The 21,436-nt window shown below is 46.3% G+C and overlaps 1 long non-coding RNA gene across 5 annotated transcripts in view; it reads right to left on the bottom strand.

The window, feature by feature from the left end:
* LOC102155974 overlaps positions 1-21,436 on the bottom strand; it is a 68,911-nt gene that overhangs the window by 2,964 nt on the left and 44,511 nt on the right. For 3 of the 5 annotated variants that reach the window (XR_005378875.1, XR_005378873.1, XR_005378877.1), the window contains exons 3-4: positions 2,503-2,637; positions 155-281 (exon numbers count right to left, since the gene is read on the bottom strand). This is a non-coding gene — a long non-coding RNA (uncharacterized LOC102155974). Of the gene's footprint in view, positions 1-154; positions 282-2,502; positions 2,638-7,728; positions 7,849-21,436 lie in introns of all 5 variants that reach the window. The other 2 variants (XR_005378874.1, XR_005378876.1) reach the window with 1 other exon arrangement.

The raw sequence follows: 21,436 nt of genomic DNA, 5'->3' as shown, positions 1-21,436 counted from the left end.
CAACTTGGAAATGGTGCAATTCCGCTCACACATGGTTCCCCCCCGACCGGGAGGGCGGCAGGGGTGCAATCCCACAGGGCTCTGGGAGGGGGCGGGATGCTGACAGCCCCCCACACCCCTGCTGCCTTCCAGCCAGGAGCTGCCCGGCATGTACCTGGCCACCTAGCTCCTCCCGGCGGCTCTGGAGAGGAACAAGGTGACGCCAACCTCATGCACCCCCTCCAGCGGCTCGCTCCGTCTGAATGGGCAGGAAGGTGCCCCAGCGGTGCAGAGCTCGGGTTCTGCCAAGAACACAGGGATGTCCACATGGTCAAGCTGTGTGGCTGACTGGCCTGGAACAGAAAAACCTGCTGCCTGAGTCCTGGAGAAGCAGGTTCACTCGGGACCTCGAGACCTGCCGTGACCCGCAGATCCCTCACAGCAGCACCTGAACTTGGGCTCAAGAGAGAATGACTCAGCTTTGATTTCCTAAGGAGAAGTCCTCAAATGAAGAACCAAGAAAGATCTCCTTCATTTTGAACCGTTCCTTTTCATGCTTTCTACTGAGAAGAGCAACCCAATTCTGACGGTAAATGTGGAACATCTCTGCAGAAGCAGGACTCCCAGCCGCGCAGTAGCGTCTAGACCCCCCGCAGAGGGTCTGCAGATTCCACCCAGGCCGGGCACCCAGGGCCTCAGTGCGTGCCAACCACCCCCCCTTCCTCCCGGGGACCTCTACAGTTTGCTCCGGTGTAAACCAGCTCCGACCAGTGCTCAAAATTAGTAGCTGCCACTGGGCTGAAACCAGCCCCCCAAGGGTGTTCTGGGCGCCTCGGGTATTTTAAAATTGAGTTGGCTGCCAATATTTTAAACGTCATCTTAATTTTAAATATTTATAAAACAGTTCCCGTTTTCAAAATTCCAGATAGCTGGCTTCCTCTGAAAACCCCAGTGATCCAAACTTACGAGGCCCGCAGCCCAGCCAGGCAGCAGTCAGATGGAGCCTGGGGCCCATGTCATCACCATCCACACCACCCACCCCTTCAGGTTACCCAGCTGGCCCCAACTCATCGAAGGCTGTGGCCCCCGGATAGAGGGTGTGTGTTGTGAAGACGAGGGAATGCAGCCGTGCACCTGAACCCCAGCTCCAGCACCTAGACTCATGTCCAGCCCTGGGGAGCCCAGTGATGCTCGTTGAATGAATGAATGAATGAATGAATGAATGCTGACATTGAGAAACATATTGAGCCTTTGAGCCAGGGACCTGGGCTAACCCCTTAGCTCATCCTCTTCCTAGTTTTCTGGGCCATTCGCTTTATAATGACATACATCAAGTCTGCTGGGACATGAGGTGAAACACAGGTGGCAGGGCCCAGCTCAGCAAGCCATGAGGGTCATCCCCTTGTGACTGGGGTCCTCCGTCCATCGCAGCCCATCCTTGGGGTCAGTGGTGTCAGGGACCCCACTTGATCCCGTCCTCACACCTGACCCTGGATCACCCTCCTACCTTCTTCTTCCACTTTGTGATTACCCCAGAGCCCCCAGGATAATCTCCCTGTGGTCCCATCCGCCAGCTAGCAACCTTAATTCCCCTTTGCCATATAACCTGGCACATTCGCTGGTTCTGTGGAGGACGATGGGGACACCTGGGCTGGGGGGGGCTCTCTTCAGGTGCACCCCGGGCACCCCCCCCAGGGAGGGATGAGATGACGCGGAAGTCCTGCCGCCGGGTTTCCATTCTGGTGAAGCTCCCCGCTGAGCACAAGCGGTCACGTGCGGGCACAGCTTGCGTCACAGCAGAGCAGCCAAGGTCAGTCTTCAAGGGCACTAGGATGCCATCCGCTCACCCAGTGGGAGGTGCTGTGACAGGGGCTCAGGGGAAGAGGATGCACGGGCCGAAGCCACCCTGAGGGCTGCCGGGGAAGCCGTGGGGCAGCTGCCCACGCGGTGCTCCCCCGTGGCTGGCATGGAAAGAGCACAGCTCCCGGAACCGTGGGTCTGGGCAGATTATTTCACTTCCCTAAAACTTCACTCAACTCGGCAGCAAAATGGAGTGGAGACCGGCCACCTCGTCGGGGTGCGGGGAGGGGGACGAGATGGGGCACGTGTGCACCTGGCCGTCCCCTGTCCCCGAGCTGTGCCGAGTGCACGCCGGTCACCAGGGTCGGCTGGCTTTCCACAGAGACCACGTGGGAGCAGTCCAAGCGTAGCCTCCTGTCTTTCCGCCTGGGGCTTGCTCCCCCGCGTGCATCCCCGAGGCACAGACCACTCCCCACCCCACTGCTCACCACGCATCTTTAAGCTTAAAGGAAGAGAAAGGCGGCCTCCCTTCGGCCTCCCTTCGAAAACCATCGGAGGCCGGTGTTCCAGGCCGCGGGAGGTTTCTGAGGCCTGCACCTCTGCGGGGACCCCGAGGCCAAGAGCCCCGGCAGCCAGGCCCGCCTCACTCCAGCTGTGTGGCTCAGACACCCGCTCCACCCCTCTGATCATCGCCGACGGCACGGGCTGGACCCCACGGCTCACCTTGGCCCTCGCGCGCTCCGCGCACCACAGGACACCGCTGGCCTTTGTGCTCTTCCAGTTCAGACCAAAGCCTGGCCTCCCGGAGGCTCGGCTGAAACCCTCGGCTCCACGCCGTCCCTGATTGATACCCCATTGCTGTGTGTGGCCAAAACAAAAAAACAAAAAACAAAAAACCATGATTCACCCAGAAACCACGCTCCATGATAGACAAGTTCAACTGTTATAACTTGTTCTACTTACTTAATAAAGCTTGTAGAATGCTTAAACCCATCTGGATGAAAGCAGCGTGATGAATGTAAAACATGATTATCACGGCAACGTGCACACCCTTTAGCCAAAATTCCGGGGTCCCACCCGCCGGCGAAGAGCATCCCGCGGTGCCCTGGGTGTCCAGCCGCTGGAGGCTGCTGTGCAAACAGACGTCCTCCCGGATGGTGGGACACCTGCCCGCAGGGGGCAGGCCGGGGAGGGGGGAAGCAGCGCGGCTCTCCGCAGGGACACTCTTCACCCCGCGTGGGGTCCGGGAGAGCGCGGGGCCCGGGCAGGCTTTGCGCGCTCGTCAGCCACGCGCCTTGGCGATCAGGGCCGCGGTTTGGGCAGCCTTTCAAAGCCGCCCCCCGGGAGACCCTCAAAGCCCTTCTCAGCCGCGAGCAGGATGCTCCGTGTTTTTATTGCAGGGCGATCCAGAGTTCCTGCGGGATCCTGTAAGCCAGGAGCGCGCGCCGTCCCCACTTGTGTCCTAAACTTTACAGGCCCGGCCGCCTGTCCCCCCCTTGCAGGCGAGCTTCCTAGGCTTGGCCGTGATCGCCGGTCCCCCCCGACAGGCCGCTGAGGCCGTTCCAGCGGGAGGACAGCCAGGGAGGCCTGCTCGTGGCCTGGGAGTGTCCCGCAGGTCCCCTCCTGGAATGTCAGCCCCCACTGGCCCCGCACGCCTCCCACCCCAGCGTGAACTTTGCTGGGGCCAAAAACTCAACTACACAGGAACAGGATGAAGCGGGGGCTGGAGACGGTAAGTAAACAAAGAGCACGATGGAAACCTCAGGATGTTCTCAACTGTGAACCGAGGCAGTGCCAGCAGGTGTGGGGGGGGGCTCCCAGGAGCCCTCCCTCGGGGAGAGCTAGCAAGTCGTCCTCGGGGAGCCAAATCCGGCCTCACCGCAGCTTTCGTGTCACCGTGGCACACCTCCTTCTGCAATCACAGACTAAGTCCCATCTCTTAGTGAATGCATGCCCTCCCGGGCTCGGACGACAGCCACCGCACACCCGGGCTTCCCTGCACGCGGATGAGTTCCCTCGGTCCCCCTGGTCCCTCCCGCTCTGGTGGCTGGCCACCTGCCCATGAAGATGTGGGGTGAGAGGCGCTTCTCCTGGGCACCGTGGCTTGAGCTGCTCTCTCCTTGGAGCTGTCTGATCTGAGACTGGAAGAGATTCATTAGTAGGAAGGCGCTAAGTGTCAACCTCGGGACCATGGATGCTCTGGGCTGGATCGTTCTTTACGGAGTTGGGGGGGGTGCTCTGTGCACCGTTGGCTGTGTCGCAGCCTCCTGACTACCCACCAGGTGCCAGCAGCCCCTCCACCCAGCAGGGACCAACCAACCACGTCTACAGACACTGCTCATGCCCCTTGGGAGACAAAGTCACCTGGGTGAGCACCGCTGGGGCGGGATGTGGACTAGGATCCTTCCACCTGCAAGGTCCTAACCTTAATGATTCCATGAATCTCCTACCTTTTCCCGGATCATCTGCTCAGTTCAGACTGTGAGACTACTAAGAGCAGGAGACTGGTTCAATTAACCAGGACAGCAACAACAAGAACAACAAATTTGGTATTTTGAGTGTCCTCCGCGAGTAGTACAAGGATTGTGATGGGTGAAGATGAGGGTGTACCCACGCCCAGTCGCCACGAGATGCGGGAGCAGGAGGGTAGTGAGCCGGGCGGAGGGGAGGCCACGGAAACAGGGTTCCTTGGGGATTTCCTTTTGCCCCGAGAGCACTCACAGCAGACGGCCTTGTAAATGAACTTCACAAACTGTTCTTTGTACCTGGAGATGATGGTTTCCGGTCATTCCAGTCACAGGAAGGGGGAGGAGCTAAAAGGGCCAAGGTTTATATGAAATGGGATCACTGGGGCTTAGACTTCTTCAAACAAATGGTTGGTGGACTAAAAAACAAGGGAAGATTTTTAAAAATTGACAGCCAGCCTTCAGATGCCTCACTGTTGGTTTGAGGATGCCCAGGAAAGCCTGACCCAAGGTTTCAGCATCTGATTCTGATTTGCAGGGAACTCAGAAATCCACAGGAAGAAAGCACGTGCCCCACGTCTCCCATATCATGGAATTTCATTATCAGAGCCCTGAACACAGGATAGAAAGCCAAGGATGTAATTCCTTCCTCTCGTTGCCTGCCTGAGGTTTCTCAAACACATCTTTTTATGTCGACTTCTTCAATATGGGTAAGAATGGTGGCTAGGATTGAAATGAGTGATTTTTAAAATAAGTTTCTGCACTGTTTTTATTCCTAAAATCGATGCACCTGGACCTTGTCCGTGACAGCCACACGGGTGAGGGAGTCAGGTCCGAGTGTCAGGACTGGGTGCCAGCCAGCTTCCCCACCTGCTGCCCCCAGGGGCTGCCTCTTGTCCCAGGAGCTCACTCGTCTCGGTTTTAAATGCCTGTTGAGTCTGAGCACAGAAAGCAAGAAGCTTCTGGGTTCCCAGAACTCAACGGAACCAGGGTGTGAATGAAAGAATCCCAGCTGTGAGTGCTACTGATAAAACAATGCAGACCCCAGCCCTAGATCTACCCCACCCCAAAGTCTCAACGTGTTCCCAAGCCCCTGAGAAATGACCCACTCTTGCCATCAGAGTCACTAGTGGTGGAGAAGGGCTCCGCACCCAGACTATGGTCTATTCTAGATGAAGCAGTGGTGCAGCGGCATAGGCTAACAACCTCATGGGTGGTTGGTGTGAAGAGCCCCGATGTGTAACTCTTGCCAAATGAATAATCCCACCGTGGCCAACTCCAGGCTGCCCACATGAAGTCAGCTACCTCTCCCGATGGCTGAAACTTTAACATTCACCTCTTGGAAGCAAGTATGAGCCACCTCTGGCATGCCACTGAGTCCGGGGCTCTTTCTCCTCTGCAACACCACCTCACTTAGGGCTCCTATGTACCTTATTTACTCTTGCCTCATAAATGCTGAAGAATCAAAAACATTTTTTGGCAACAGAACCAGACAACCTGGCTCTGGGAAAAGACAAAGGGGAGTTTGAGCAAATTTGAGTTGGCTTTTTTATATATATATATAAGAGACATGGTAGCTGCAAAAGAGTGCAAGGAACTTTAATGCTCTCAACTGCGAGCCCCAAAGAACACACACTGTACCCAACATCAAACGCAGCCAGATTTTTATCTCTCAGAAGAGGGAAAGGTGATTTATGTTTCTTTAACTCTTCTGAACAAGGGAGTAGCCTGCCTCATAAAATGAGGCTAATCTTTATTATATATCAGGATTGCTTTTACCCAGTAATTTTTTATTATGGTTGAATAATGATAGTGTCTCCAAAAACAACTGACTCTACTTTACCTGCCTTCATAAAATGATTTTATAATTTTAGATTTCTCTTTAGGGACAGGAAGAAGGGGGGGGGGAAAAGTAACTTGGTAGATTGATGTGCAATATTAGGGTCATTGTTTCTTATTTAAAAATGACCGACCACTTCTGATGATGACCACAGGTTTGCAACATATAACCCATTAGAACTCCCCAGGGCAAAGAGAGAGTCTGAATAAATGGGGGAACTCCAGGACTCACCTTTAGGAAGAGAAATGGCTTTGTAAATGCAAAAGAAACTCAGTAATAACCTAGAAAATTTAGAGAAAGACCTTTACTGTAACACACCCGATAACTTCATATAAACATCCAAAGCAACCCAAAGCCCCTTCTTACTCGTGCTGTGCATTCATGGTTATTCCAAATGGCAAACAGCTGGAAAGAATTGAGGAGAAAAACAATGGCCATTCATTCTTCAGGATTTCCGAGGAGACAATGTGCACAAGTTTATCTTGATGGCCATTCTAACTGGGTTAATTTGTAATCCCTTCACTTAACCCAGGGCCAGGGCAGGGGGTAGTCATGAGGGGTGGGCAATGGGACTTGAGAGTGACTTCAGAGTTAATTGCTGGGCTCCTTCTTAAGCAAACTCACCGAGCACTCATAACTTGGAACCAGTTCAGGTCACTCTAATTTGCTAGACATGTCCGCTATTATCCATACTTTAATGTACAAAGGCAGCACAAGAGCCAAAACAACAAGGTGGTGCCAAGACTCAATCACCATTAATGTGCATATGAAAGGTCAGTGGGCTGCATAGTTCAGATACACCGAGCAGTAATCCGTCATGTCTAGTGTAACCCAAGGACTCCCCGAGACAGCCCGTAAAGCCATCTAAATTTGACTGTTTATGAAGGTTAACCCAAGAGCACTGATTACAGCCACGGAGTTGACACACATAATTAGGTTAGAAAAGCTCTCTAAGTGAAACCGTAGACAGAATCTTATAGAAACAGATGTTTATCCAACTAATGCTGTTGGGTGAGTGCCATGTGGCCATGGCCGTGAGATGCTCGAGTCCGGAACATCCTTTTAATGTCTTGCCTAATTGTAACTCAGAGGTTTTGGTTTAATGGCCAACAATTGCACTGCCCCGGGACCAGCCAAAGGCAGCATGAGAGGCCATGTCTGCCTGGTGCCCTGTTCCTCACACCTCTTTTGCGGCCTTGGACTTAAACCAGGCAAAAGACAGACCGGGGTCTCCCACAGAAAGAACCTGGCAGAGACAGCATCCGTTGCAGGGAAAAGAGAAGCAGCCATCCTGATATCAAAGCAACATGGCAGTCAACCCACAACTCCAGCCAAAATGCCGCTTTCTCCTACACAACTGGAAGAAGAGCAAGTCACGGGGGAGGACCCCTAAGCTGGGGAAATGGGATAAGCCAGAGGACGCAATGTTCAAGACACTGAGTGAGTGGGCCCCCTTATCTTCTTACCCTGGGAGGGAAAAAGAAGGGAGTGGTGACTGATAACCAGGATAGAGCTCAGAAGGCAATACCTGCCCCGCACCCTCCCACCACTGCCAAGGGGTTTTCTTTCTGAGTGACAAATGGGAGAATCCCCAGCCGCAACTCAGCAGAGAGGAAGCCCTTTCCCTCACCAAGGAACACATACCGGTAACCAGAGCAACTTGAGAAGCAGCACTAGTCTGTGCATGTGTCCCTGAGGATGTGTCCCTGAGGTCCTCGAGAAATGCAAACTCCCTTCCCATTCTGATTCGTTGTCTTCCTCTCCCTGCAATTTCACAGATAACAGAAGTCTAGTAATATTAACATAAAGTGTGACACCCATGGTTGCTCTTCCCCTTCCATCCCCAAACTCCCTCCTGCATTCCATTCTTTCCTTGCTAACTGGCCATCCATCGGACAGTCTCTGCGCCCTCATCCCACTACTGCACCACCACCAATTCCCATCGGTTCTACTTTCCAAATCGCCTTGAGTCTGTCCTCCTTGTCCCATCTCCTCTGCGGCCACCTGCTGCAGGCCTCTGCACTGGTCTCACGCTTGGTGTCCCTCCCCCCATGCTTGCCTGCTGCACTCCATTCCCCATGTGACAGCCAGAATGATCCGCTTAAATCCTTATTCAATCAGGTCATCTCCCTGCCAAAACCCTTTTATGGCTTCCTACTGCCATTTGGATGACATCCAAAACCCCTTTCATGTCTAAAAGCACGATGGAAAGTAATGAAAAGTAGTACAATTAGAGACCATCTTAAAGAAGCCGAAGGGGTGGGCGTCCCAATATCCTGATACGAGCTTATTATAACAAGTTAACATTAAATTGAGGAGCAATAAGTGTCCTAAAAGCTAGTCAAAAGTGGAACACTTTGGGCATAATTGGCATTTTTAAACAAAAGGTGCCATGAAAATATATCTGGAGAGAGCTCCCAATGCTAAACCCAAGGATTTAACTCAACCCTTGTCTAATGATGGGAAACCCATTCATCATGATTGGTGTGATAATGAACCTCTCTGCGCGTCCACGGGGCATAATATGGACTAATACGTGGCTCAAGCAAGACACTGTTGTACATGAAAGTGCTTTGTAAACTGCAAAGGGCATTAACCAATCTTAGATAGTCTAAACTGAAAGCTGTATTCCATTTCCACACTGTTTGTATTGCCCCTCTGTTCTCAAAACTGAATGGAAACATGTCTGGGGGAATAATTGAGGTCATCGTGGTCAAGGTATTTTGCTTCTTGGTGATCTAAAAGTGTTTGGTGAGTTTGCTCATTCTAAAAAAAAAAAAAAAAAAAAAAGAAAAAAAAGAATATACAAGATCTGTCTCCCAGATATCCCAGTTCTTAGGCAAAGCTGAGGCACGTGTACGGAGGGGGATGCTGCAAATCAACGGAGCATGAGCTATAGGTTTTACAGCAGACTTGTAAGTGGGGCAGCATCATTCTGTCATGAAATTGAATACGGAGCTCTGTGAACTTAGTTCTTTGGGAATAATGAATCATTGATCCTTCCATCAATTCAGAAGAGACATCCAGGTAATGATCAAGGGTCTACTTATTGCTTTTGGCCTTGAACACAAATCAAGAGCATTTACAATGGAAAATGGTCAACTGTGTAATGAAGCCAAAGGAAGGACTTTGTTTCAACGTTGTTGGAAAGTGATGGTGTGTGTCCTTAATCCAAACCCCCCTTCTTTGGCCTCCTGACTCTCTTTCACCCTTCTCAGTTCTCTGCCTCCCACATCTTGCAAGTAGCCATGAGGGTCTCTACTCCTCACCTGCTCAAAGCAGGTGCCCAAAGACACTCTGGACATTTGAAACTTTAGAACGTTGATGTACAGGTAGGTGTCCTAACCCAGGGCTACCTGTGTGGTCATGCAAGTCTGTACAGTGCACATTCCAGTGAACATCATGTTATGACAAGGGATTTTCTACTGCATCCTGGACATCTGGGTAGTATATTAGGTAATCTGGGTTTTCTGTGAATTTCCTATTTTAACAGCACACACTCAGTCTACATTTAGTACACAGGTCCTGGCCTATACATATGGGATTTAGCTCCAGTGACAATTTGGATTTGATCCCTTGCAGTGCCATTCTGGTCTACTTTGTACACTGCTCAAAGGTCATGTCCTGCTCTCAAACCTTCTGGTGTGTTTATTCAGGTCAGTTCCATGTTTGAACAGTTAGATGTCTGCCCAGGACTTCTTATGCAGGGTTTAAAAATCCCTTTCTTCAGCTCCCTCTCATTTGAAATTCTCCTTTCAGTCTCTAAGTTGGGAGGGTGAGGGGCATCAGCTTCCATGAGAGAGGAAGCCTAGAGTCTCCTGTTTGTGTTCAATGACACTAAAACATGAGGAAAGGAGTGCATCTCCAGGTCTTCAGTGGCTGTCCAGCGTGGGGGACAGAGGTGGGTATCTGCACTCCCCTCTCAGGCTCAACTGACACCAACTTGGGGTGGGAGGTGGGGGGGGGGAATCTATGGTATTGGGTTGGGGCACAGGGATATTGCCAAAAAGTTTTCTGTCCTCCTGGGATATGTTTCCCAGTCTTTTGGCCAGAAAGAGCAAGATTGTCTTGGTGTTTTTGTTGTCTACTCCTCCTGGCAGTTCTGAGTTTTCAGGATCCTGTAGCATGCAGTCTGGGATATATGGGACACACACACACACACAAATTTTAATAAAAAAATTTTAAAAGCCAGAGAACGTATCACCATGTTATTCCTCAAGCCCTGAGGGTCCTAGTCAGTCCTTTTTTTTTTTTTTTTAAGGTAGGATAAGAGATTTTTGTGCTGGAACTGTTATGTATCTTTTTATCTTTTAAAGATTTTATCTATCTATTTTTTTAAATTTATTTAGAGAGAGAGCTAGTGCGAGTAGGGAGAGGAGCAGAGGGCTCATGGAGCCAACTACAGTGCTGGATCTCATGACCCTGAGATTGTGACCTGAGCCAAAAAAACAAGAGTCAGACATTTAACTGACTGAGCCACCCAGGTGCTCCACTAGCCAGTCCTTTTGACATTCAGAATCATCTTGGGATCAATTACCTATTACCTCTGTCCAGGGTTTTGTAGTACTTAGCAGGACCAGCAAAGAGAATGAATATACACCATCTTTTCCAGACTCAGAAGTCTAACAAACTTTTAATTTTGAAGTAATTTTAGATTTACAAAAAAGGTTGCAAAATATACAGAGAGTTCCTATGTACCCTTCACCCAGTTTCCCCTAATATTAACATCATACATAACTAAGACACACTTGTCCAAACTAAAAAATTAACATTGGTACATTACTCTCAATTAAACTCAGATTTTATTGGATTTCACCAGTATTTCAGCTAATACCCTTCTCAGAAATGCTTTTACTCATGTCTCTTTAGTCTTCTCTGATATGTGATCCTCTGTCAATACCTCTTTCCTTTCTATGATCTCATAGACTTGAGGAATGCTGGTCAGGGACTTTGCAGTGCCCCTTAATTTGGGTTTGTCTGATATTTTCTCATGATTAGTCTGGGATCATGGATTTGGGAGAAGAATCCATGGAGATGCAGCAACCTTCTCATATCAGGACTGACACAATATCAGTGTGACTTATCACAGGAGATTCTAATTTTGATCACTTGATTAAGGAGGCATCTGTGAGGCCTCTTCACTGCAACGTTGGGATTTTTCCTTTCCATACTTTATTTTTTGGAAGCCAGTCATTACATCTGCCCACTTAAGGGTAGAGGATTTTCAGCTCCATTTCTGCGAAAGGGAGTTTTATCTCTCTGATTTGGAATTCTTCTGCAAGGAAGACTTGTTTCTTCTTGTTTCTTCTCCCCCATTTATTTATTCAATTCTTTATTTACACCATGGTAGAGTCATATGTCCTTACTTTCTGCTGTATGTTATAATTCAATATTACATTATCTATCAAAATTATTCTAACTTTGGGCACTGGGGCCTCTTTCAGGTCATTCTTCCTCAGTTCTAAGGGCGAAACTGAGGAAGAAAGTCCAAACCCTTTGTAGGGTCCCCCATAACCCTCCCCACACCCTTCTCCACATACACCCTAACATTCATAATGCATACTGAAGTGGGGATCTTTGGCCATATTCAAAGTTTCAAAACTATCTTTTAAAATCAAAATGTATTTAATCAATCTTATAACTAAAGTGAATTCTTCCCTTGGTAAACAGAAATCAACTTTGACTTTCAAATACCTCCAAACATGAAATTATCACTACACTCACATGAAATTATCACTACACTACTGCCATGAGCTTTGTTGAGCAGCAACTGAAGTACTACCCTTACACCAATCAGAGGAAAAAGATGGTGCAGGAAATTTGCTTTTATATAAGTTACATTTATAAAACATTATCCTAAGGGTGCCCAGGTAGCTCAGTCAATATAGCAACTGACTCTTGGTTTCAGTTTTGGTCGTAATCTCAGGGTCATGAGATCGAGCCCGTACAGGTGTTGAGCACAGTCTGCTTGGGACTCTCTCTCCCTCTCCTTCTGCCCCTCCCCCCTGCTCTCTTTTGTTCTCCCTATAATAAATAAATAAATATTTTAAAAATAAAATAAAACATTTTCCTAAGAATTATAATTCTACTGAGCTTCCATTTGAGCATTTGTATAATCACTTAACTATAGCATCAAGATCAAATAAGGCAAAGTCAATATTACTCTCGAAGAGAGATAAAACTTTACTGTTTCTGGATCAATAGAAGATATTGTTAAATAGCACTAAGATAAACACTGTTGTATAATCTACAAACAAGATGGAGTGAAAACAACAAAGATTCATACTTGTATAATACATATTTATAAAACACCATCCTAAAACTTATGAGTCAAGTCTCCATTTGAGATGTTATATAATTACTTGACAACACTAAAAACAAATTTAAAAATGTAAAATTATTCTAGAAGGAAGATAAAATTCTTGCTATGTTTTTGGATGATCCCAGTGGACTTGTTAACAACAGTAAAGATACTATAATTGCACTATCTACAAATAAAATAAAACAGAATCAAGTAATTTATGAGTCACATTAAATAATCTGTGGTTATAAAACATTATCTAAAAATAATAAAATCCTATCAAGTTTCCATTTGGGCCAATAAAAACTAGTAGTAAGACTAAAAAGAATAAAATAAAAATTATTTGAGTAGAGAGAAAAGTGCCTCGCTGTGATTCTAGGTCTTCAGAAGCAGCCTCATTGAAGGTGGAAGCAACTCAGAATCAACTCATTTCTGCTTTCAGGCTGTGTGGACAGTGTTTAGTGTAGACATGTTCCTCTGCACCTCAGGAGATGTACTGGGCAAAGTGGGCCCCTCTGCAGGAAAGACCCCTGGGCACTTTCTCCCTGCTGTTCTAGAATCTGGAGAAGGATGGAGTCCTCTACTCAGAAGCTGTCTCCCATCTCAGGGCTCCTGGAACCTGTACCATCTGACAAAGGAGGATGGAGCCCGGGCCAGCAGCAATCCATTCTTTGGCAAGGCTGGATCAAAACCATCCTCTCCTCCTTTTCAGTGAATGGTTGCCATGTGGAGATGGAACTGACCTAGTGGAGGCTCTTGCCCCAGGGCCCTGAACTCTGGACCCCCACCAGCCACAGCTGAGTGCCAAATGCCCCTTCAGCAACAACAGGGACAGATGGATACTTTAGAAACCTTTGAAATTCTTCCCTAATATTTTTGGTCTCAGATAAGCACTCTCTTTTTTTAAGTTGTGTGGGGTCTTTCAGCCAAAAGAGCACTCAATGCATTATCCTGAGCTCTTTGTCTCTTGGAAAATAAGCTGTCTTGGATAATAGCCAGTGAGTGATTCCTTCAAATTTTTACACAAGAACTTTGGCTTGTATTTTATACATGTTGTATGTGACACCTTCACATGTGTGACTCCTCCTATCATGTGCTTTGGAAGACTCTCCCATACCCTGTCAAGGTATGGGAGATTCTCTCCAAATCAGGTAATTAGTGAACATTCTTTCTTTTCCATGATGCAGTTCAGGAAGGTACAGCCTCCTCCTTCAGACTGTGATTTTCTAACTGTGGCCAAGTTTTGCCAGGGTAGTAACCTCTTGTATGATCTTTAAGGGTATCGATTATTTCATCTGCTTCAGTTAATCTAGTACACATTTGGATTCTTTTTTCCTCAATACATAGGTATTTAACTTGGCCACGTCAATCTCTGTCTTTAGGATCCTTTCATTTACCTGTGACAAATCCCTGTAAATCATATCCCTGTAAACGACTCACAGGAGACTTACCCCTATGAACCCTGTCGCCTTCCTCCTTCAGTCCCAGAATCCAGCTCTGTACACAGATTTGAACCCTGGAATCAGTTTTCCTCAAAGTGCAACCCAGTTTACCAAACTAGTTTCCCTATAGCACCCTTTTCTGCCCCAACATCCATGACTCTGATTAACATCTCTCAAAAACAGCATTTCAGGGCACACATTGGGAAAGGTAGATATGGTGAGATACAATCATTGTAGGGTTTAACAAGGCATGTGAACTTGGATTTGGGTACCTGCCCCATCCATGTAGAGGACATAGCACAGCACCTGACAACCAGACAGTGCTCAGTCTTGGAGAATGGGTCTGCTCTGTTCCTTGGCTTGAATATCCTGTAAATGCTCCCAGCCTTCTTAGGGAAAGATTCCTAAGATCTTGTCTTTGTCAGGGAAAGATTCTAGCCCTTCTTGAATCCTTTGGATCGACTAGAACCAGGTTGTTTTGACCTTCAGTTAGTGGCTTTCCACTTATGGCCTCACTCTCTCTGTGAGCCCTACAACCAGGAAGTTGACAAAGAAACTCCAGCATGACTTTGCTGAACCTCTGGTGTTAGCTGGGCATGCAAAGTTCTTGAAAGTCAGCAATCCATCCCTGCAATAAGAAAAGCTGGATGTACTGAATATTGACTACTTTTCTTGGGGCTTGAACTCATGACTCTGAGATCAAGACCTGAGCTGAGATCAAGAGTCAGAAGCTTAACCAACTGAGCCATCCAGGTACCTCTGAACAATTACTTTAAACACAAATGGTCCAAATGCAAAAGATAAGGCAGAGACTGTGAAGTAGATTAAAAGGAAATAAAGGGACTCAACTATATACTATCTATAAGAAACACATTTTAAATATAAAGACCCAAGTACAGGGATGCCTGGCTGGCTGAGTTGATTAAGTGGCTGACTCTTGATTTTGGTCAGGTCATGACCTCAGGGTCATTAGATTGAGGCCCACATGGAGCTCTGTACTCAGTGGGGAGTCTGCTTGAGATTCTCTTTCTCCTCTTTCTGCCCCTCCCACCCCCATTTATGCACACACATGCACAGTCTCTCACTCTCTCAAATAAATAGATAATTTTTTAAAAAGACTCAAATATATTAAGTGTTAAAGAATGAAGAAAGATATACCATAGATATAATCTAAAAGCTGCTACAGTGGCCACATTAGCCTCAGACAAAGCAGAATTCAGAATAAGGAAGATTATCAGGAATAAAGAGAGACATCATATAATGATAAACAATTCTTATGGAAGACAGCAATCCTAAACATGTATGCACATAACAATAGGATGGCAAAATCCACAAAGCAAAAACTTATGGAACTGAAAGGAGAAATAGATAAATTTACAATTATACCTGGAGACTTCAACACTTCTCTCTCAGTAGTTGATAGACAAAGCACATAGAAAATAGGAAGGAAGTAAATGACCTGAATAGCACTATCAATCAACCTGGTCTAACTGACATCTGACATCAGAGTATACATTCTGTTCAAAAACACATAAAAATATTCACTAAGATAGACTATATTCTGGGGCATAAAACACACCTTAACAAAATTTAAAAGATAGAACTCACACAAAGTACATTCTCAGACTATAACAAGATTGAGCTGGAAATCAGCAACAGATAGATAACTGGAAAATTCCCAAATAATTGGAAATTATACAATACTCTTCTAAATAACTGATGAGTCAAAGACGTCTCAAAGAAGTCAGAAAAAAATATTTTGAACTAGGAGAAAATGAAAATTAAATAAAAATTGTTTGATGCAGGGAAATCAATGCTTAGAGGAAAATGTATAGCATTAAATGCATACTGTAGAGAAGTACATTTAAAATCAATCATCTAAACTTTCATCTTAGTAAACTAAAGAAAGAACAAACTAAAACTAAATGCAAGTAGAGGAAAGAAATAAAAATTAGAACAGAAATCAATGTGATTTACAATAGAAAAATAGTGGAAAAAAACAGGAAACCAAAAGTTGGTTCTTTGGAAAGACCAAGAAAGTTAATAAAACCTCTAGCCAGGCTAATCAAAAAAAAAAAAAAAAAGATAGAAAGAGAGAAGAAAAATTAATACCAAGAATGAAAAAGGGATAAAAATAAATAGACATGCAGATCTATGAAACAGAAGAGAGAACTCAGAAATAGACCCCCATGAATTTGATCAACTGATTTTCAACAAATGTGCAAAGACAATTCAAGGAAGAAAGGATAGTCTCCAACAAATGGTGCTAGGAAAATTTGACATCCATATGCAAAATTTCAGCCTTGATCTACGTCTGCCACCTCATATAAAACTTAAGCCACTCAGTCATAGACCCAAAAAAAATGTGTAAAACTGTACAGCAGTTAGAAACAACACAGGAAACAAATCCATGGCATGTGTTAGGCAAAGAGGTCTTAGAAAGGACAATCAATGAAAGCACAATCCATAAAAGAAAAAGGGAAAAAACTGGACACCATCAAAATTTCAAAACACTTGTCCTACGACAGAGAGAAGACAAGCCACCTACTGAGAGGAAATATTTTTGAGTCATGTAACTGACCATGAACCTATATCAAGAACATATAAACAACTCTCAAAATTCAACAAAAACAATTTTTTTTAAATGGACAAAATTTAAACAGACTTTTTGCCGAAGAAGATACACAGATGGAAAATAAGCACATGGAAAGATGCTCAACATCATTCTTCCTTAAGAAAATGCATATTAAAACCAGAATGAGGTATCATTACATGCTTACCAGAATGATTACTTTTTTTTTTTTTTTTGAACTGACAATACCAAGTGCTTGCAAGGATGCAGAACAACTGGAACTCGCACAACATCGCTTGCGGGAATCAAAATGAGACAGCTTTCCAAAGCAATTTGACATCTTCCAATAAAGTTAAACATACTCTTCCCATATAACTCAGCTATCCACTCCGAAATTCTTACCCAAGAGAAATGAAAACATATGTCCACACACACACACACACACACACACACAATGTACAGGAGTGTTTATGTGTTTATGACATCTTTATTTCTAATTGGCAAAAGCTGAAAACAACTAAAGTTTCCCTCAGTGGGCAAATGGGAGAACAAATTATGTTCTATAAAATGGAATATTGTCCATCAGTGAAAGGATCAGGCTATTGATACACAAAACAACACAAATGTTCTATACTAAGTGAAAGAAGCCAGACTCAGAAAACTACCTACAGTATTATTTTCTGTGTTTGCTCTTTTGGCAAAGACCAAAATGTAAGGACAGAGAACAGATGGGTGTGACTACAAAAAGCAGCTGGGGGGATGTGGGGAAGGGGCCGATGGAGCTGCTCTCTATCCTGATTGCAATGGTGCTTGAATGGCTACGCATTTGCCAAAACACATAGAATCATACAACAAGAGTGAATTTTACTTTATGTAAATTTTTAAATAACTTTTGGAAATCAAGGCCCTTTGTAAGTGTCCACTCACTTATGCACTGTTTTGTTTTTTAAAGGTTTTATTTATTTGACAGAGAGGCAGAACACAAGCAGGAGGAGAGGCAGAGGGAGAGGGGGAAGTAGACTCCCCACAGAGCAGGGAGCCTGATGCAGGCTCCATCCCAGGACCCCGGGATCATGACCTGAGTCGAAAGCAGATGCTTCACCGACTGAGCCACACCAGCACCTCAAACTCGGTATCTACCAAGTGACTATTCTTTAACGCAGACTTTGCTGGATTCTGTGCAGTGGCAAACAAGATAGATATGGTCTCCACTCTCTAAACGCATGATTTGGGAAATTATAGTTGGTAAATTACAGCCCAGGGGCCCACTCCGGCCCCCCACTTATTTTTGTAAATAACGTTTTATTGGAGCACAGCCATGCCCATCTACGTATGCATTGCTATAGCAGAGTTTGGTTGTCACAGAGGCCTCTGGCCCACAAAACCTAAAATATTCACTAGTTAGCCCTTTAAAGAAAATGTTTGCCAACCCCTAATATAGGAAGCCTCAAACTTTATATTAACCTCGTGTCTTTTTGGAGCCTGTTATAGTCAAGTTCTACACAGAAAATTTCTAATTGAGTAGGTTTACAAAGTCTACAGTTTTCTGGATGGTTCTAAAGCAAGTGGTTCTGGATCTCAGTTGGAAAAAGCTACTTGGGAAATACAGACATGAAGCCAAGAATGGCAATTGAGTGAATATTGTTTGCAGAGTTAAACTACAATTCATACGTTAAACTCAAGCTTGACAGCCCGGCCCTTTTAGAAGTTGCTTCAACTATTTGAAGGTGGCACCCTCTGGGTAAAACAATATTTTGAAAACAGATGTTTCAGAAGAATTATGAGCATGGGGTTATTTTGCTCACCTTATCTCTCGTTATGAATACTGTTCAAGAATTTGGTAATAAAACCACACATTATTTTCAGTTTCAGTCTCAGTCCAGCCCAGCCAGGGTTCATCAGTGAGACAAGACAGCCCCTCTGCAGGGAGGGTAATAGATGTCTCCACCTGTAACCCTGGGAGCGAGGGGGCCCGGGGGAGGCAGGAGGCTGGGGCAGGGGTCATGGGTGTGCTGTGTGTGTGTGGGGGGAAGACATGTTAGAGAACCAGAGGTAGTTCGGCAGAGACTTGCCAACAACGCTCACTGCACAACTACGCCCACTTCCTAGAACTTTCCGCAGCAGCCCAGCCTATGAAAGCTCCCTGTCCCCACTTGGCCTGCTTTACCCCACCCCCCTTCAGAGCATGAAGGCCAATTCCTAGCTGGGCCCAGGTGTCCCCACACTCTCGCAGAACATTCCATGAAACAAAAGATCAAAGCAGAAGACCGAGCATCTTCAAGGAGCAGAGGATGTGGGTGTGAAATCGTCACTGCCCGTGCAAGTAAAGGTGCTTCTGAGTTTCCTAAAAGCTAGAGTGGAAAACAGAATAAACAGACCACAAACTACTGATTAGCAAAACGCCCAGGTCATGAGCAGCAGCTTGTCGTGAAATGGGAGAAGGATCTGGAGCAGAGGTAGTACCTGTCTTCCTGGATGTGCTCACCCACCTGTCTCCACCAGCAGCCGCAAGGGGATCTGCTACTAGTTGACATCCATTTGCTTCAAAGGACAAGTCTGGCAGTCAATTTTGGGACTCTGCAGTCAGCCCAGAGTAATCCAGGGAATTCTGTAGGCTTTAGGGCCCTAAGAATAACTCTTCGAGAGCATTGCAAGATGGGAATACAATTGCTTTTATTAGTAATTAAATGACATCATGGCTGGGAAGATTTTATTTTGAGAGTGAAGCTACCCACAATGAAAAGTGAAATTATTTTTGGTCTCTTGTAGCATCCCCTTGATGGCTTATAATTCTGAAGTCTCACAGAACGTAGGAACTATGTCCAACACATAAACATTAACTTTTTAAATACTACTTACTTCGTGAATATATTTATCTTGAACTCTGCATCTGAAGCCAAGATGGCTTTGCTCTATAATTAGTAATGAATTCTTGTCTGTCTTCTTCCAATTATTCTCTTTCTGGTTATTATTTGACAGAAGTTGTATGTCCCACAGGTGTCCCATCTGACCTTTCTCATCAGAGCCCATGACTGGGAGCAGTCCATCATGATGGATGGGGAAGAAGATGAAGGGAATGCATTTAGTGCGTCCAGAAAATCCAAAGATGAATTTCAGACTGGAATGAAAAGAATCCCCATTGCTCTGTGGACAGTAGGGCCCTAGTGAGGCTAACAGAGATTGATCCTAGGCCCTCGCACAGGAGCTGAGAAAATCAGAACTCCAGGAATCCTCTTCTCAATTAATAATGGTCATGATAGGAGCAGATGTGAAGACAGAAAAGAGAATGTCAAACTCTAAACGCTGAGAGATAAAACAGCGGCAGCATGATTTCTCGATATTCTCTCTGTATTCTAGATCACACTCATAGTCACGGTGAATTTAGAAATGTTTACCCTCAGGACAACGTCCAGAATATATTATTAGCTGTATAAATGTGCTATAGCGTTTATGTCTTCAGTCTCAGAAAAGAAACACTGGCATCTACTATGCTGTAAAACAGTCACCGTCTCACATCAACACACTCACCCAAAGGAAAATAAGAAAAAAATCACCCAGATTCTCCATTAAAATCCAAAATGGCTCAAATCATCTTGAGAATCCAAATGATAAAGGAAGGAGTCACTGAACGCGTTTCAAGGAGAAAAAATAGAAAGTCTCAGAGGACAGCTGTGTGACAGGGACGTGTAGTCGATGAGACTTCAGGGGTACAGAGGAGCTGGGGTTCCTCAGGGGCAGACACAACAGGCCAGCTGAGCTGGTTCCAGAAGGAGAAAGATCCTGGACCCCCAGGAGGGTGGCCCCCACAAGAGGCCGCCTAGGGGTCAGGGTGGTGGACTTCAGACCAGTCAGCTGCGCCCCTGCAGCCATGGGGGTGTGCTGACACCCAGAACTGAGGGCAGGACATCCCGGGACAGTGACCAAGAGACGGAGGCTGAATAGTGGGCCTCTGGTGGGCAGAGAGCAGGGCCTGGATGGGAGGGAGGACCAGGTCCCAGGAGGAAATGATCCTGGTGTCAGCTGGGCCATCCATCTTCATCTTAGCTGCCCTCTGGCTTCCATCAGGAGGCCAGCCCTTGTGTGTGTAGCCTGGGAGGGTGTGTATGCGTGTGCACGAGCGTGTGCACTGTTTTCATTTCCTGGGGCTGCCATAACAAATTACCACAAACGGGATAGCTTCAAACAACAGAAACTCTTGCAGTTCTGGAGGCCAGAGTGTGAAGTGAAGGGGACACCAGCTCAGGATGTGTACCCTTCCTGCCTCTTCCAGCTTCTGGTATTCCCGGCCTTCCCTTGGTGTGTGACCACCTCATCCAGTCTGCCTTCGAGGGGTCTCTTAGGAGCACACTTGTCACTGGATGTAGGGCCTACCACATAAACTAAGATGTTCTCTTCACCTCAAAGACTCTCCATAAATCTATTACATTTTTCTTTTTTTTATTAAAGTCACATTCACAGAGACTTGTGATTAGGGTGTGGATGTACCTTTCGGAGGTCGTCGTCATCCAAACCATGCACCTGTTTAGTCCATGTTTGTTTGTTTGTTTGTTTGTTTGTTTTTAAGATTTTATTTCTTTATTTGAGATAGAAAGAATGAGAGAGAGAGAGCAGGGGGTGGAGGGAGAGGGAGAAATAGACTCCCCACTGAGCAGGGAGCTAGACGTGGGGCTCTATCCCAGGACCCTGGGGTCATGATCTGAGCCGAAGGCAGACGCTTAACCACTGAGCCACCCAGGCGCCCCTGGTTAGTCCATGTTTTAATGACACCTTTTGCTCTACTTCCTCATGAATGTCAACAGAAGCGACAGGCTCCTGTTAGGGGGGCTGCATCTCAAAAGGTGAGGGGAAGATCAACTGGGAAAGTCTGGAGACCTGCGTGGGGTCCTGTGTCCTGATGCTCCTGTGATCTCTGGAGTCACTTGGTCTCCTGAATGACACCTCCCAGCCCACCTGGACTTCTCGGAGAAGGGCCCAGAGAGATGCTCCGTGTTTGTCTGAGATGCCAGGCAGGGAACTACGAAGAGCTCAATAAACGTG

This window comes from Canis lupus, chromosome 25 (assembly GCF_011100685.1).
Source record: "Canis lupus familiaris isolate Mischka breed German Shepherd chromosome 25, alternate assembly UU_Cfam_GSD_1.0, whole genome shotgun sequence".
NCBI classification, from domain to species: Eukaryota; Metazoa; Chordata; class Mammalia; order Carnivora; family Canidae; genus Canis; species Canis lupus.
This window is presented reverse-complemented; position numbering and strand designations above follow the sequence as displayed.